General features: G+C 41.4%; 1 long non-coding RNA gene across 1 annotated transcript; it reads left to right on the top strand.

The window, feature by feature from the left end:
* Positions 1 to 39: 39 nt before the first annotated feature.
* Positions 40 to 12065, top strand: LOC127915238 (uncharacterized). Its single transcript, XR_008090660.1, has 3 exons — positions 40 to 139; positions 3049 to 3183; positions 11583 to 12065. It is a non-coding gene; the product is annotated as an uncharacterized LOC127915238 (long non-coding RNA).
* Positions 12066 to 13054: the final 989 nt, after the last annotated feature.

The raw sequence follows: 13054 nt of genomic DNA, 5'->3' as shown, positions 1-13054 counted from the left end.
AAACCTGCTCTGTTTGACTTGGCTGAACTAGACGAATGAGAAGGGGGGACGAGAGAGAGGGAGAGAGAGAGTGAAAGGGCCCGAGAGACAGTATTGGTGGTGGTGGAGTTAAAAGACTACAATTGACCAGTTCTTAAAGGTAAAACCTTTTTTTACGTTAATGTCGAAATTGAAACCTATAAAAGACAGAATGCATATCTACCAGAGGTTGGAGGGGGGATGGGGCGTGGGGGAAAGGGGGTAGAGGGGGAGGAAGGGGCAGAAAAGGGGAGGGAGGAGAGAGAGAGAGTGGGAGGAAAGTGTGTTCAGTGCTCTTCCTGTAAATTCTGTTTGAATAGTTTGTTTTGTTTACACATAGGGACAAACTCCATGCTGGTCTGGGTATGTCAGTTCAGGTCACATGATGCAGGGATGTACTGTAGTGCTGCTAAGAACACACTGTACACAACACTATCCACTATAGCATACCTTTTTTAAACTACATCCCTGGTCATGTGTAGTTATGGGATATGACAGCCTACAGTATGTTAGATAGATGAGACCCTGATGAAGGCAGCTTAGCTGTGGAAACGTTGGTATTTAGTGCATTTGTTCCACCGGAGCCTCGGAAATGCGTCCAGCTTTTCTTTTCTAAGACTACAGTGTGTAAATGCAATATTAGTCATATATTGTGAGATTCATTTGGAAGTGTGTAAAATAAATAGAGGTTCTATGTTTAATGGACACAAAAAGCGAGATGCTGAGAGAACAGATGTCATTGATTGCCACTACAACTTATATTGGTCTAGTTTCTCCTTCATGGTCTTCTTGATCAAGCAGATGAAGTTTGCCACATGGGTATTTACCCCATATTGGCCAGGTCATACACATCCTTTTGCCCAGCTAATGATCCCTGCTGACCAAAAATGTTCAGCCTCCTTCAGGACGTACACCCCTCCGTTGTCCACTGTACATTTAGACTTGACACCCTCAGGTACCCGGCACAGAACAAGTCCCCAGTTGTGTCCGCTATCGTTCAGGGCAACAGCAGCTCTGCACGTTTCCTGATCCACCACAGGAAGCTGGACATATCGGAGCTTATTGGAGATTTTCATGACTCCTACACCAAACCCTAGAGAGAAAGAGGAAGGGAGGGAAGTTTTCGTGAGAAAACCGATTTTTGAGATGTCTCCTGTTCTGACAAACAGCACTGTAGCCCTGACACTTTCCAGCTCAGATGTGGAAGGCCATTCGTCCTGGGCGGATGTGATGGATGGAGACGCAGCCCATACAAATAAACTGATATCTCTAGTTTAAACAGACAGATTTTAATGGAGTGCGTCAAATTACTCAAGGATTATGACAGAATGTTCAAAGTCGTTTTTTTTTCTTCAATATTTTTCTTAAAGTTAAGCACTCAAAATGGCACCCAATTGGTGGAACAACACTCCTATTAACATTTTTCCAGACAGTATTGGTAGTTTACAAGACAGTAGCAGGAGTTTGCATAGAATTCACGACTTTCCTGCACACTTCCTGACTTTCCTTCAATGAAAGTCTCATGGTTAGCCCCTTCAGGAAGAATGTATTACAGCTCATTGCAGTGGTGTTGAATGACAGAGGTACTGGTTCTGAGAGGCAGATATGAACGTCACCCCTCCATTCAGCAACGGTTTAGCAATGGTTCAGGTTCCCCACAGCAAATCACTGTAGAAGGGACTGGAACCAAAAACTAAAATCAAATCAGATGTTATTTGTCACATGCTCTGAATACAACTGGTGTAAACTTTACAGTGAAATGCTTGCTTATGAGCACTTCCCAACGATGCAGTTTTAAAAAATTATAGTAAAAAGAAAAATAGTAACACAAGAGGAATAAAATACACAAGAACGGAGCTATATACAGGGAGTTCTAGTACCAGATCAATGTGCAGGGGGACAAGGTATTTGAGGTCGATATGTACATGAAGGCAGGGTAAAGTGACTGGGCATCAGGATAGAGTAAAATAAAGAATGGAGTAGCAGTAGTATATGATGAGTGTAAAAGTGTGTATTTTTGGTTTTTGAAAAGATATTTCACATCGGTTTAGATGGTACAGTGCTTGTTTTGTCACATAAACTGAGATTAGGCGAAACTACTAGGATTTTTGCAACCAGGAAATGACAGAGCAATTCCTGCATATTGCACCTTTAACTCTTCAGGTGCCTTCAGCACACAGCTAAGACATAATGGAATTGTATTTCATTCTCACCTACAGAATACTGTCCCTTAACATTAAATAAAAGAAAATGAAGGAAATCATTCAATTGAAATAAATTCATTAGGCCCTAATCTATCGCTTTCAATGACTGGGCAGGGGTGATACGATACAATGGAAAAATGGACTGTCGTCACTGCTGATTAAGTGTATATCATAAGTGTGACTAATTTTCCCTGTACAAAGGTGTTGGAGACAACAATGTGGGAAACCTCATCCAGTCTCCACCCCTTGAGGCCACCTCTCTCCATGTAAACTATGACCATGACATCGCCCTGATCCATCTAAAACATCCAATCACGCTCATATCATGCCACTGTGTCTGCCAGCAAAGGATGCTAAATACCTGATAGGTCAGATTGGGTAAGCATAAGTCAACTAAAACAGTAAACTACGAATATCTAGCAGGGATCGTCAGTTGGGGGATTGACTGTGGACAGCCTTGAAAAAATATGGGGTCTGCACGCCTGTGTCTAACTACGTAGACTGGATCAAAAATACCATAGAGGAGGAAGATTCTAAAACATTCTAAAATATAAATATTATACATGTGTTTTAATGTTTTGTGCGAGTGCTTTGACTGTGTTATTGTATAATAATTATAATGTGGAATCTGCTGTTGCTTCTGATGATGATGATGAGCATGCTCATGTTAATGACAACAATTGTGATAACAACGGCAAAGATGATAATGACTACTACTTTATAACTTGCTCATACAGCTCCATATTTCAAGATACCACACCATCCCTCTCTAGGGTAAAGATGATGATGATGATGGTGATGATGTTTCTTTCTCTCTCCTCTGCAGTAATTGACTGTGGGGAACCCGAACCGTTGCTGAATGGAGGGGTGACGTTCATATCTAGCTCTCAGAACCAGCATCTCTCAGTCATTTAGTGACACTGCAATGAGCTGTACTACACTCTCTCTAAAAGAGATAATGGTGAGACTTTTTACGATCATATATTTTTAACAATGTGAAGTCCATAATGAACCCTCTGAGTCCCATCTTTTTATTACATTTCAATATTAAATATAGCTGCAAGCAGCAATGAACGGGGTTCACGGGATGATAGAAAGGACACAAGATCAGTTGGATAACAAAGCAAGCACCCAATCATATAGGAACTATCTTCCTTTATGTGCAATCAGTAAAAGCGATACCATATTTATCTCTCAATACCACAAGGTTTTTTTGTGTTTTTTTTCCACCTTTATTTATCCAGGTAGTCATGTGTGCATACATTCTACGTTGAGAATGACCCACTACCCTGGCGTTACAAGCGCCATGCTCTACCAACTGAGCTACAGAAGGACGACGCAAGTAAGTTGGTTATCTTTCTCAAATGATTAGAGGCTAATTCAATGAGTCTTATTACCATATCTTGAGTCAATCTGATTTATGGTTCATGAGAAAAGTATTTGTAGAGTATTTTTAGCATTAGCATGTATTCTAACGTGCATCTACACTGTAGAGTATTTTTAGCATTAGCATGTATTCTAACGTGCATCTACACTGTAGAGTATTTTTAGCATTAGCATGTATTCTAACGTGCATCTACACTGTAGAGTATTTTTAGCATTAGCATGTATTCTAACGTGCATCTACACTGTAGAGTATTTTTAGCATTAGCATGTATTCTAACGTGCATCTACACTGTAGAGTATTTTTTGCATTAGCATGTATTCTAACGTGCATCTACACTGTAGAGTATTTTTAGCATTAGCATGTATTCTAACGTGCATCTATATACTGCGCCATATTTGTATGCAGCAACAATTTTTTCTCAAAATCATTAAAGATGTAATGAGTCTAAATTGAAAATCTGGAGCTAATCTGATATATTGTTCATGAGAAGAAGATGAATGCAGCATTAACGAAGATGATGAATGCAGCATTTTAGCATTAACGTTACATATGCAAAGAATGAGTTGTTAAATGCGAAGACAGTTGAATGCATTCAGTTGAACAACTGACTAGGTATCTCCCTTTCACCTAATAGTTTCTTTGTTTTTTGAGAAATCAATACCAAATTCAGTGTGGTTCATCTTACACTCTCAGGAAAAAAAGGTGTTATCTAGAACCTAAAAGTGCTCTTCATCTGTCCCCATAGGAGAACCCTTTTGAAGAATCCTTTTTGGTTCCAGGTAGAACCCTTTCCACATGGAACACAAAAGAGTCCTACCTGGAACCAAAAAGGATTATACCTGGAACCAAAAAGGGTTATCCTTTGGGGACAGCCGAAGAACCATTTTGGAATGCCTTTTTCTAAGAGTGTAGGGATGTCCATGATAGCATTGACAAGTTTCAAGTTGATAGGCCTCTCTGGATTGGGTTTTACAGTGGTTTAAATGGACATGTAAAATGTGTGTCAATAACTCAATAATTAGTCAATAACTTTTGACTATCCCTTAGCTAACTTAAGGTATATACCATGGGCATACATTCCAAATTTAGTGTCATTTGATCCTATCATTCATGATTTTAAAGTATTTTTTAGCATATTTTAGCATTTTAGCGAATGTGCTAATATGCATCTACTGGTATAGTGTGGCCATCTTTGAATGTATCACTGTTATTTTCTCAAAGTTGTTAGGGACTATTGTGATGAGTGCAAAGATCAAATTCGGAGTGAATCTGACCTTTAGTCCATGAGAAGATGTTTTATGGTTATTTTAAGCATTAGCGTTACATAGTAAAAAAGTGAATGTAAATAGTTTCCTTATTTTTTTAAAGATATCAATGTAAAGAAACGTATAGGTGCTAGACATAGGATTTATTTAATCATTTTTGCATTGTACTTTTAGAAAATGTCCGTTATATATGTGCAGTAATAGTGGAATGATCGTGTTTTACATTATTACTTACCCACCAGAGTTGTTATTGGCTGTGATATCCACCTATTGATTTCTCCCACCGGAGTGGCATCTGTCATCAAAATGAGAAAGATGTTCTGACTTTGTGGCTTTGTTATTTATTGGAAATCACGCTGTAATTCCCTGTTTGCTGAAAGTCTACACTTCGCTCAATTTAAATTTAAATGAAAAAACAAGCTGAATACTGTAGAGAATCATTGTACCTCCCTGGCGGAGAATCACTCTTAGTTGTTGTGAATTTGTTAGATTACTTGTTAGATATTACTGCATTGTCGTAACTAGAACCACAAGCATTTCGCTACACTCGCATTAACATCTGTTTTATCCTAGAGGTCGACCCATGTGTATGTGACCAATAAAATGTGCAACCTCTCAACTTGCTCCACTACAGCCCCGTCGATGAGAATAGGAGCGTGCTCGGTCCTCCTTTTCCTGTCATCCACATTCATCTCCTTTGATTGCTAAAAGTCTACACTTTGCTCAATTTCAGTTGAAATGAGAAAACAAGCACTGAATACTGTAGGTAATCATTGTACCTCCCTGGCGGAGAATCACTCTTGAGCCTTTTACGTTTGGTTTTGGCCCAAGAGCTTCAAACAGCTGTTAACTCTATTTTTTTGCAATTGAAAATATATTTCACAGCAATTACAACATTCTAATGACACTCTTTCAATGTACAGCGGAGCCTAGTGGTTAGAGCGTTGGACTGGTAACCCAAAGGTTGCAAGATCGAATCCCCGAGCTGACAAGGTACAAATCTGTCGTCTGCCCCTGAACAAAGCAGTTAACCCACTGTTCCTAGGCTGTCATTGACAATAAGAATTTGTTCTTAACTGACTTGCCTAGGAAAATAAAGGTAAAATGAAAAATAGCTAGTTTCACATGCTCATTGGTCACAAAGTGGAACGATGATCAGAACAACTATATGATTCTCCAATGTATCCCAGGTATCTCATAATAAATATGTACCCACCTTAAAGCGAAAGGAGAACATTTTGAAATGAGATACAGCAAAAAGACAATTTGTGTTTCTAAGTGTGAATGTGCATGTGTTTTACAATATGAATAAATGGATGTGAGTGTTCCTTAGTCAACTGTCACTGTCAAATCAAATCAAATGTTATTGGTCACATACACATGGTTAGCAGTTATTGTGAGTGTAGCTGTCGATGTGTGCCTCTTGTGTCCCTCTTTGTCCCTAGTGTGTGGACTTCTTACAGTGAACCACCCAGGGATTGTAAGGATTGTTGGGGGAAAGCCAGCACCAGCTAGATGCTTCCCCTGGCAGGTGTTGCTGATAGTAAATGGTAGAGGAGGAGGGATAGTTATCGGGGACCACTGGATCATGACTGCAGCACATGTGCTGAATGGAAATACCAGGGATGAAGATAAGGTGAGGGGATTGTGTTAAGAAAAATAGCAGCATGGGTCATCTTTCTGACTTGGCTGCTCATCTGGGTTTGTGCTTGATATTAGAGGTCTTCACAAGTCCAAAAAGCTGTACCTGTTCTGAAATGAACCCGGGGCTTTCCCACCCAGACCCGATATGCATAAATAAATGTTTTAAATACAAAGACCCGTTCCGAACGGACCTAAGGACAACTAGACCCTTTTTGTATAGACTTGGTCTGATCCAGACCGGGTCCGATGATTTTTTAATGTACTTTATTAACCGGAGCTGATAAAGTGCAAGAGGAGAGAGAGAGGTGCCACTCTAGCAGGCGGGGGAGGGGCCGTACTGTGAACGAGTGACACTGTGAGCAGGGAGTGAGAGACTAGAGACAGCAACCAACCTAGCTGACTCGCTCTATAGTAGACTAACTGCTGCCATAGCTAGGATATTTATCCTGAAATATGATTACGGAGTACCTGTCTTGACTGCATCAACCCGGGAGAAGCTAGTTAAGCCAGCTAACGTTAGCTAGCTAGGCTAATTGAGGCTGCAGGGCAAACAACAACTACTCCTTTCAGAATATTAAGTAGCAGCCTGCCTGTTTACTCTTGGTCGTTGTAGCCTATCCTTCTCGTTTAACTTTTAATTCTGTCATTTTAATTCCATTTTCCATTGATTAGATATTTCCTAACTATTGCCCCACACGGAGGCTATATGACTTGCCCTCTCTCTCCCTCTCTCTCTCTCTCTCTCTCTCTCTATCCCTCTCTCTCTCTCTCTCTCTCCCTCTCTCTCTCTCTCAATTTTACCACTTCAGCTCGGTTTTGTGGCAGTCGATGCAGGCTACTTGACAGAAGGTTGTGGGTTTGCTTGCTGTGCGGTAGTAGAGAGTCAGTCTATGACTAGGGTGGCTGGAGTTTTTGACCATTTTTAGGGCCTTCCTCTGAAACCTCCTGGTATAGAGGTCCTGGATGGCAGGAAGCTTGGCCCCAGTGATGTACCCTCTATAGTGCCTTGTGGTTGGAGCCCGAGCAGTTGCCATACCAGGCGGTGATGCAACCAGTCAGGATGTCTCTCGATGGTGCAGCTGTAGAACTTTCTGAGGATCTGAGGACCCATGCCAAATCTTTTCAGTCTCCTGAGTTGGAAGAGGCTTTGTTATGCCCTCTTCACGGCTGTCTTGGTGTGTTTGAACCTTGGACAGAGATGGTCGTCTTGCTTCGAGTCCTAGAAAACTATGCAGTTGTTTGTTTTTTTCTGTATTATTTCTTACATTGTTAGCCCAGAAAATCTCAAGTGTTATTACATACAGCCAGGAAGAACTATTGGATATAAAAGCGATGTCAATTTACCATCATTACGACCAGGAATACGTCTTTCCCGAAGCGGATCCTTTGTTCAGACCTCCACCCTGGACATGGGATCTTATCCTAGAGGCCGACCCAAAACAACGAGGTCGCTGAAGGAGAGGCAGACGGAGCGGCCTACTGGTCAGACTCAGAAGGCGAGCACACCATCCACCGCTTCCAAGCATATTACTCGCCAATGTCCAATCTCTAGATATCAAGGTGGACGAAATTAGGGCACGAGTTGCCTTCCGGAGAGACATCAGAGATTGTACCATTCTTTGTTTCACTGAAACATGGCTGACTCGGGATATGTTGTCAGAGTCGGTACAGCCACCCGGTTTCTTCATGCATCGCGCCGACAGAAACAAACATCTCTCTGGTTAAAAAAAAGTATGCCTTATGATTAACGACGATTAACAACTCAGATTAACGACTAATCACAGCAACACACAGGAACTCAAGTCCTTTTGTTCACCTGACATAGAATTCCTTACAATCAAATGCCGACTGCATTATCTTCCAAGAGAATTCTCTTAGATTATAGTCACAGCCGTGTATATCCCCCCAAGCAGATACCTTTGTTGGCACTGAAAGAACTTCACTGGACTCTATGTAAACTGGAAAACATACATCTTGAGGATGCATTTATTGTAGCTGGGGATTTTAACAAAGCTAACCTGGGAACAAGACTTCCTAAATTCTATCAGTATATCGAATGCGTGACACGAGCTGGTTGCATTCTGGATAATTACTACGCATACAAAGCTCTCTCCTGCCCTGCCTGGCAAATCTGACCATGACTACATTTTGTTGCTCCCAGCCTATAGTCAGAAACAGGAAACGCCCGTGCTCAGGTCTATCCAATGCTGGTCTGACCAATCGGATTCCACGCATCAAGATTGGTCAGGTGGACTGGGATATGTTCCGGACAGCTTCAGACAATAATATTGATGTATACACTGACTCGGTGAGCAAGTTTATTAGCAAGTTCATTACAGATGTCGTACCCACTGTGACTATTAAAACCTTTCCTAACCAGAAACCTTGGATTGATGGCAGCATTTGCACACAACTGAAAGTGCGAACCACCGCTTTCAACCACCTGAACTACTGCCTGTTCACCCCGCTATCATCCAGAAGGCGGGGTTAGTACAGGTGCATCAAAGCTGGGACCGGGAGGCTGAAAAACAGCTTCTATCTCAAGGCCATCAGACTGTTAAACAGCCACCACTAACATAGAGAGGCTGCTGCAAACATACAGTCTCAAAACTCTGGGCACTTTAATAAATTGACTTAATAAAGGTATCACTAGTCACTTTAAATGACGGCACTTTAATAATGTTTACATATCCTACATTATGTCATTTACAAATTATATTTGTCGCCAAACCCACAGGCTCCAGGTCATCTATACGTTTTTGCTAGGTAAAGCTCCGCCTTATCTCAGCTCACTGGTCACCATAGCAACACCCACCCGTAGCACGCTCTCCAGCAGGTCAATTTCACTGGTCTTCCCCAAAGCAAACACCTCTTTGGCCGCCTTTCTTTCCATTTCTCTGCTGCCAATGACTGGAACGAATTGCAAAAATCACTGAAGTTGGAGACTTACATCTCCCTCACTAACTTTAGGCATCAGCTGTCAGAGCAGCTTACCGATCACTGCAGCTGTACACAGCCCATCTGTAAATAGCCCATCCAACCAGTACCTACCTCATCCCATATGTGTTTTTGTTTTTCTGCTCTTTTGCACACCAGTATTTCTACTTGCACATCCTCATCTACACATCTATCACTCCAGTGTTAATTTCTAAATTGTAATTACTTCGCCACTATGGCCTATTTATTGCCTTACCTCCTTACTTCTTTTGTACACACTGTACACAGATTTTTTTTATTGTGTTATTGACTGTACGTTTGTTTATCCCATGTGTAACTCTGTGTTGTTGTTTTTGTCACACTGCTTTGCTTTATCTTGGTCAGGTCGCAGTTGTAAATGAGAACTTGTTCTCAACTGGCCTACCTGGTTAAATAAAGGTGAAATAAAAATACAATACAAAAAAACTAGTCTCGGATGTATATACTGTATTCTATACCATCTACTGCATCCTGCCTATGCTGCACGGCCATCGCTCATCCATATATTTATATGTACATATTCCCATTCAATCCTTTACATTTGTGTATATAAGGTAGTTGTTGTGAATTTGTTAGATTACTTGTTAGATATTACTACATTGTCGTAACTAGAAGCACAAGCATTTCGCTACACTCACATTAATAACTTCTTATGGCTGCAGGGGCATTATTGAGTAGCTTGGATGAAAGGTGCCCAGAATAAACGGCCTGCTTCTCAGTCTCGGTTGCTAATATATGCATAGCATTAGTAGTATTGGATAGAAAACACTCTGAAGTATCTAAAACTGTTTGAATGATGTCTGTGAGTATAACAGAACTCATATGGCAGGCAAAAACCTGAGAAGAAATCCAACCAGGAAGTGAGAAATCTGAGGTTGGTATATTTTCAACCCATTCCCTATTGAAATCCCATTGGGATATGAATTAAGATTCACTTCCTAGGGCTTCCACAACCGTCTATAGAAATTTGAATGAGGCTTCTACTGTGTTGAGAGAGATCTTCTGTTGGATCTGACAATTAATCTTGATGGTTGTACATTCATCTCAAATCAAACTGTGAAGGACCTCTGCATTACTCGAGATCGTGATCTCTCTTTTGACGAACATATCAAGACTATTTCAATGACAGCTTTTTTCAATTTTCGTAACGTTGCAAAAATCTGAAACTTTCTGTCCGAAAACGATGCAGAAAAGTTAATCCATGCTTTTGTGACTTCTAGATTAGACTACTGCAAATGCTCTACTTTCCGGGTACCCGGATAAAGCACTAAATAAACTTCAGTTAGTGCCTACACGTATGCTATGGTCACAAGACGCAGGCCTCCTTTCTGTCCCTAGAATTTTTAAGAAAACAACTGGAGGGCTTTCTCCTATAGAGCTCCATTTTTATGGAATGGTCTGTCTATCCATGTGAGAGACGCAGACTCGGTCTCGACCTTTAAGTCTTTATTGAAGACTCATCTCTTCAGTAGGTCCTATGATTGAGTGTAGTCTGGCCCAGGGGTGTGAAGGTGAACGGAAAGGCACTGGAGCAACGAACCGCCCTTGCTGTCTCTGTCTGGCCGGTTCCCCTCTCTCCGCCGGGATTCTGTGCCTCTAACCCTATTAAGGGATGCTGAGTCACTGGCTTACTGGCGCTCTTCCATCCCATCCCTATGAGGGGTGCGTCACTTGAGTGGGTTGAGTCACTGACGTGATCTTTCTGTCCGGGTTTTCCGCCCCCACCTCAAGTTTGTGCCGTGGGGGAGATCTTCGTGGGCTATACTCAGCCTTGTCTCAGAGTAGTTAGTTGGTGGTTGAAGATATCCCTCTAGTGGTGTGGGGGCCGTGCTTTTGCAAAGTGGGTGGGGGTTATATCCTGCCTATTTGTCCCTGTCCAGTGGTATCGTCGTCGGACGGGGCCACAGTGTCTCCCCACCCTTCTTGCCTCAGCCTCAAGTATTTATGCTGCAATAGTTTATGTGTCGGGGGGCTAGGGTCAGTTTGTTATATCTGGAGTACTTCTCCTGTCTTATCCGGTGTCCAGTATGAATTTTAAGTATGCTCTTTCTAATTCTCTCTCTCTCCCTCTCCCTCCCCTTCCGGAAGACCGGAGTCCTGGGACCATGCCTCAGGACTACCTGGCTTGATGACTCCTTGCTATCCTCAGTCCACCTGGTTGTGCTGCTCCAGTTTCAACTGTTCTGCCTGTAGCTATGGAACTCTGACCTGTTTACTGGATATGCTACCTTGTCCCGGACCTGCTGTTTTCGACTCTCTCACTCTACCGCACCTGCTGTCTCTAACTCTGAATGCTCTGCTATGAAAAGCCAACTGACATTTACTCCTGAGATGCTGACCTGTTGCACCCTCTACAACACAACGTATTAATAAACCAATTAGGCACATTTGGGCAGTCTTGATACAACATTTTGAACAGAAATAAACTTTACACATACAGTCTTAAACTTTGTACATACTCTGCTGCCATCTAATGGCCAAAATCTAAATTGTGCCTGGGCTGGAATAATAAATTCTGGTATTTCTCTTGCATTTCAAAGATGATGGTACAAATAAATATACCAAAAAATGTTTTTTTTTCTTCTTCGTATTATCTTTTACCAGCTCTAATGTGTTATATTCTCCTACATTCATTTAACATTTCCTCAAACTTCAACATGTTTCCTTTCAAATTGTATCAAGAATATGCATATCCTTGCTTCAGGTCCTGAGCTACAGGCAGTTAGATTTGGGTATGTCAATTTAGGCTCATTTTCTTTTAAAGGGGAGGATCCTTATTTAAGTTTACTCGGCAAGTCAGTTAAGAACAAATTCTTATTTTCAATGACGGCCTAGGAACAGTGGGTTAACTGCCTGTTCTGGGTTAGAACAACAGATTTGTACCTTGTCAGCTCTCGGATTTGAACTTGCAACCTTTCGGCAACTAGTCCAACGCTCTAACCACTAGGCTACCCTGCCGCATTAACAAATGCTTGGTTAATTTCACATAATCACATCCACTGAGGAAGAAGAAAATTACACCCCATATCCCAAGAAGGAAACTGTAAATCATGATCGTTGCATAAGGCCGTCTTAAAATGTGTTGCTTGTTGTCTGCCTTTTAATATCACACAGTGTTGTGGAAATGCAAGGGGAACTTACATGTTATATTTATATTTATATTCTGTTTGATAAGAGATTATGAAAAATTATAATCACCTTGCTAGCATGGTTAGGAAGGGATCACTTCTGCCTCAGCAAATAAACAAACTCACTGTCTTTTCCACTGGGCACAGACGTCAATTCAAAGTCAATTCCATGTTGAGAGAGAGAGATAACTTTACTGTTCATTTCTGATTGTTTATTCCACTTTTGTTTGTTATCTTTTCCACTTGCTTTGGCAATGTAAACATGTTTCTCATGCCCAAAGAAACCATTGAATTGAATTGACAGAGAAAGAGAGAAAGAGAGAGAGAGAGAGAGAGAGAGAGAGAGAGAGAGAGAGAGAGAGAGAGAGAGAGAGAGAGAGAGAGAGAGAAGGAAGGAAGGAAGAGAGAGTGAGTCAGAGGTATATATTTCTG

The sequence above is a fragment of the Oncorhynchus keta genome, chromosome 34, assembly GCF_023373465.1.
Source record: "Oncorhynchus keta strain PuntledgeMale-10-30-2019 chromosome 34, Oket_V2, whole genome shotgun sequence".
Taxonomy (NCBI): Eukaryota; Metazoa; Chordata; class Actinopteri; order Salmoniformes; family Salmonidae; genus Oncorhynchus; species Oncorhynchus keta.
This window is presented reverse-complemented; position numbering and strand designations above follow the sequence as displayed.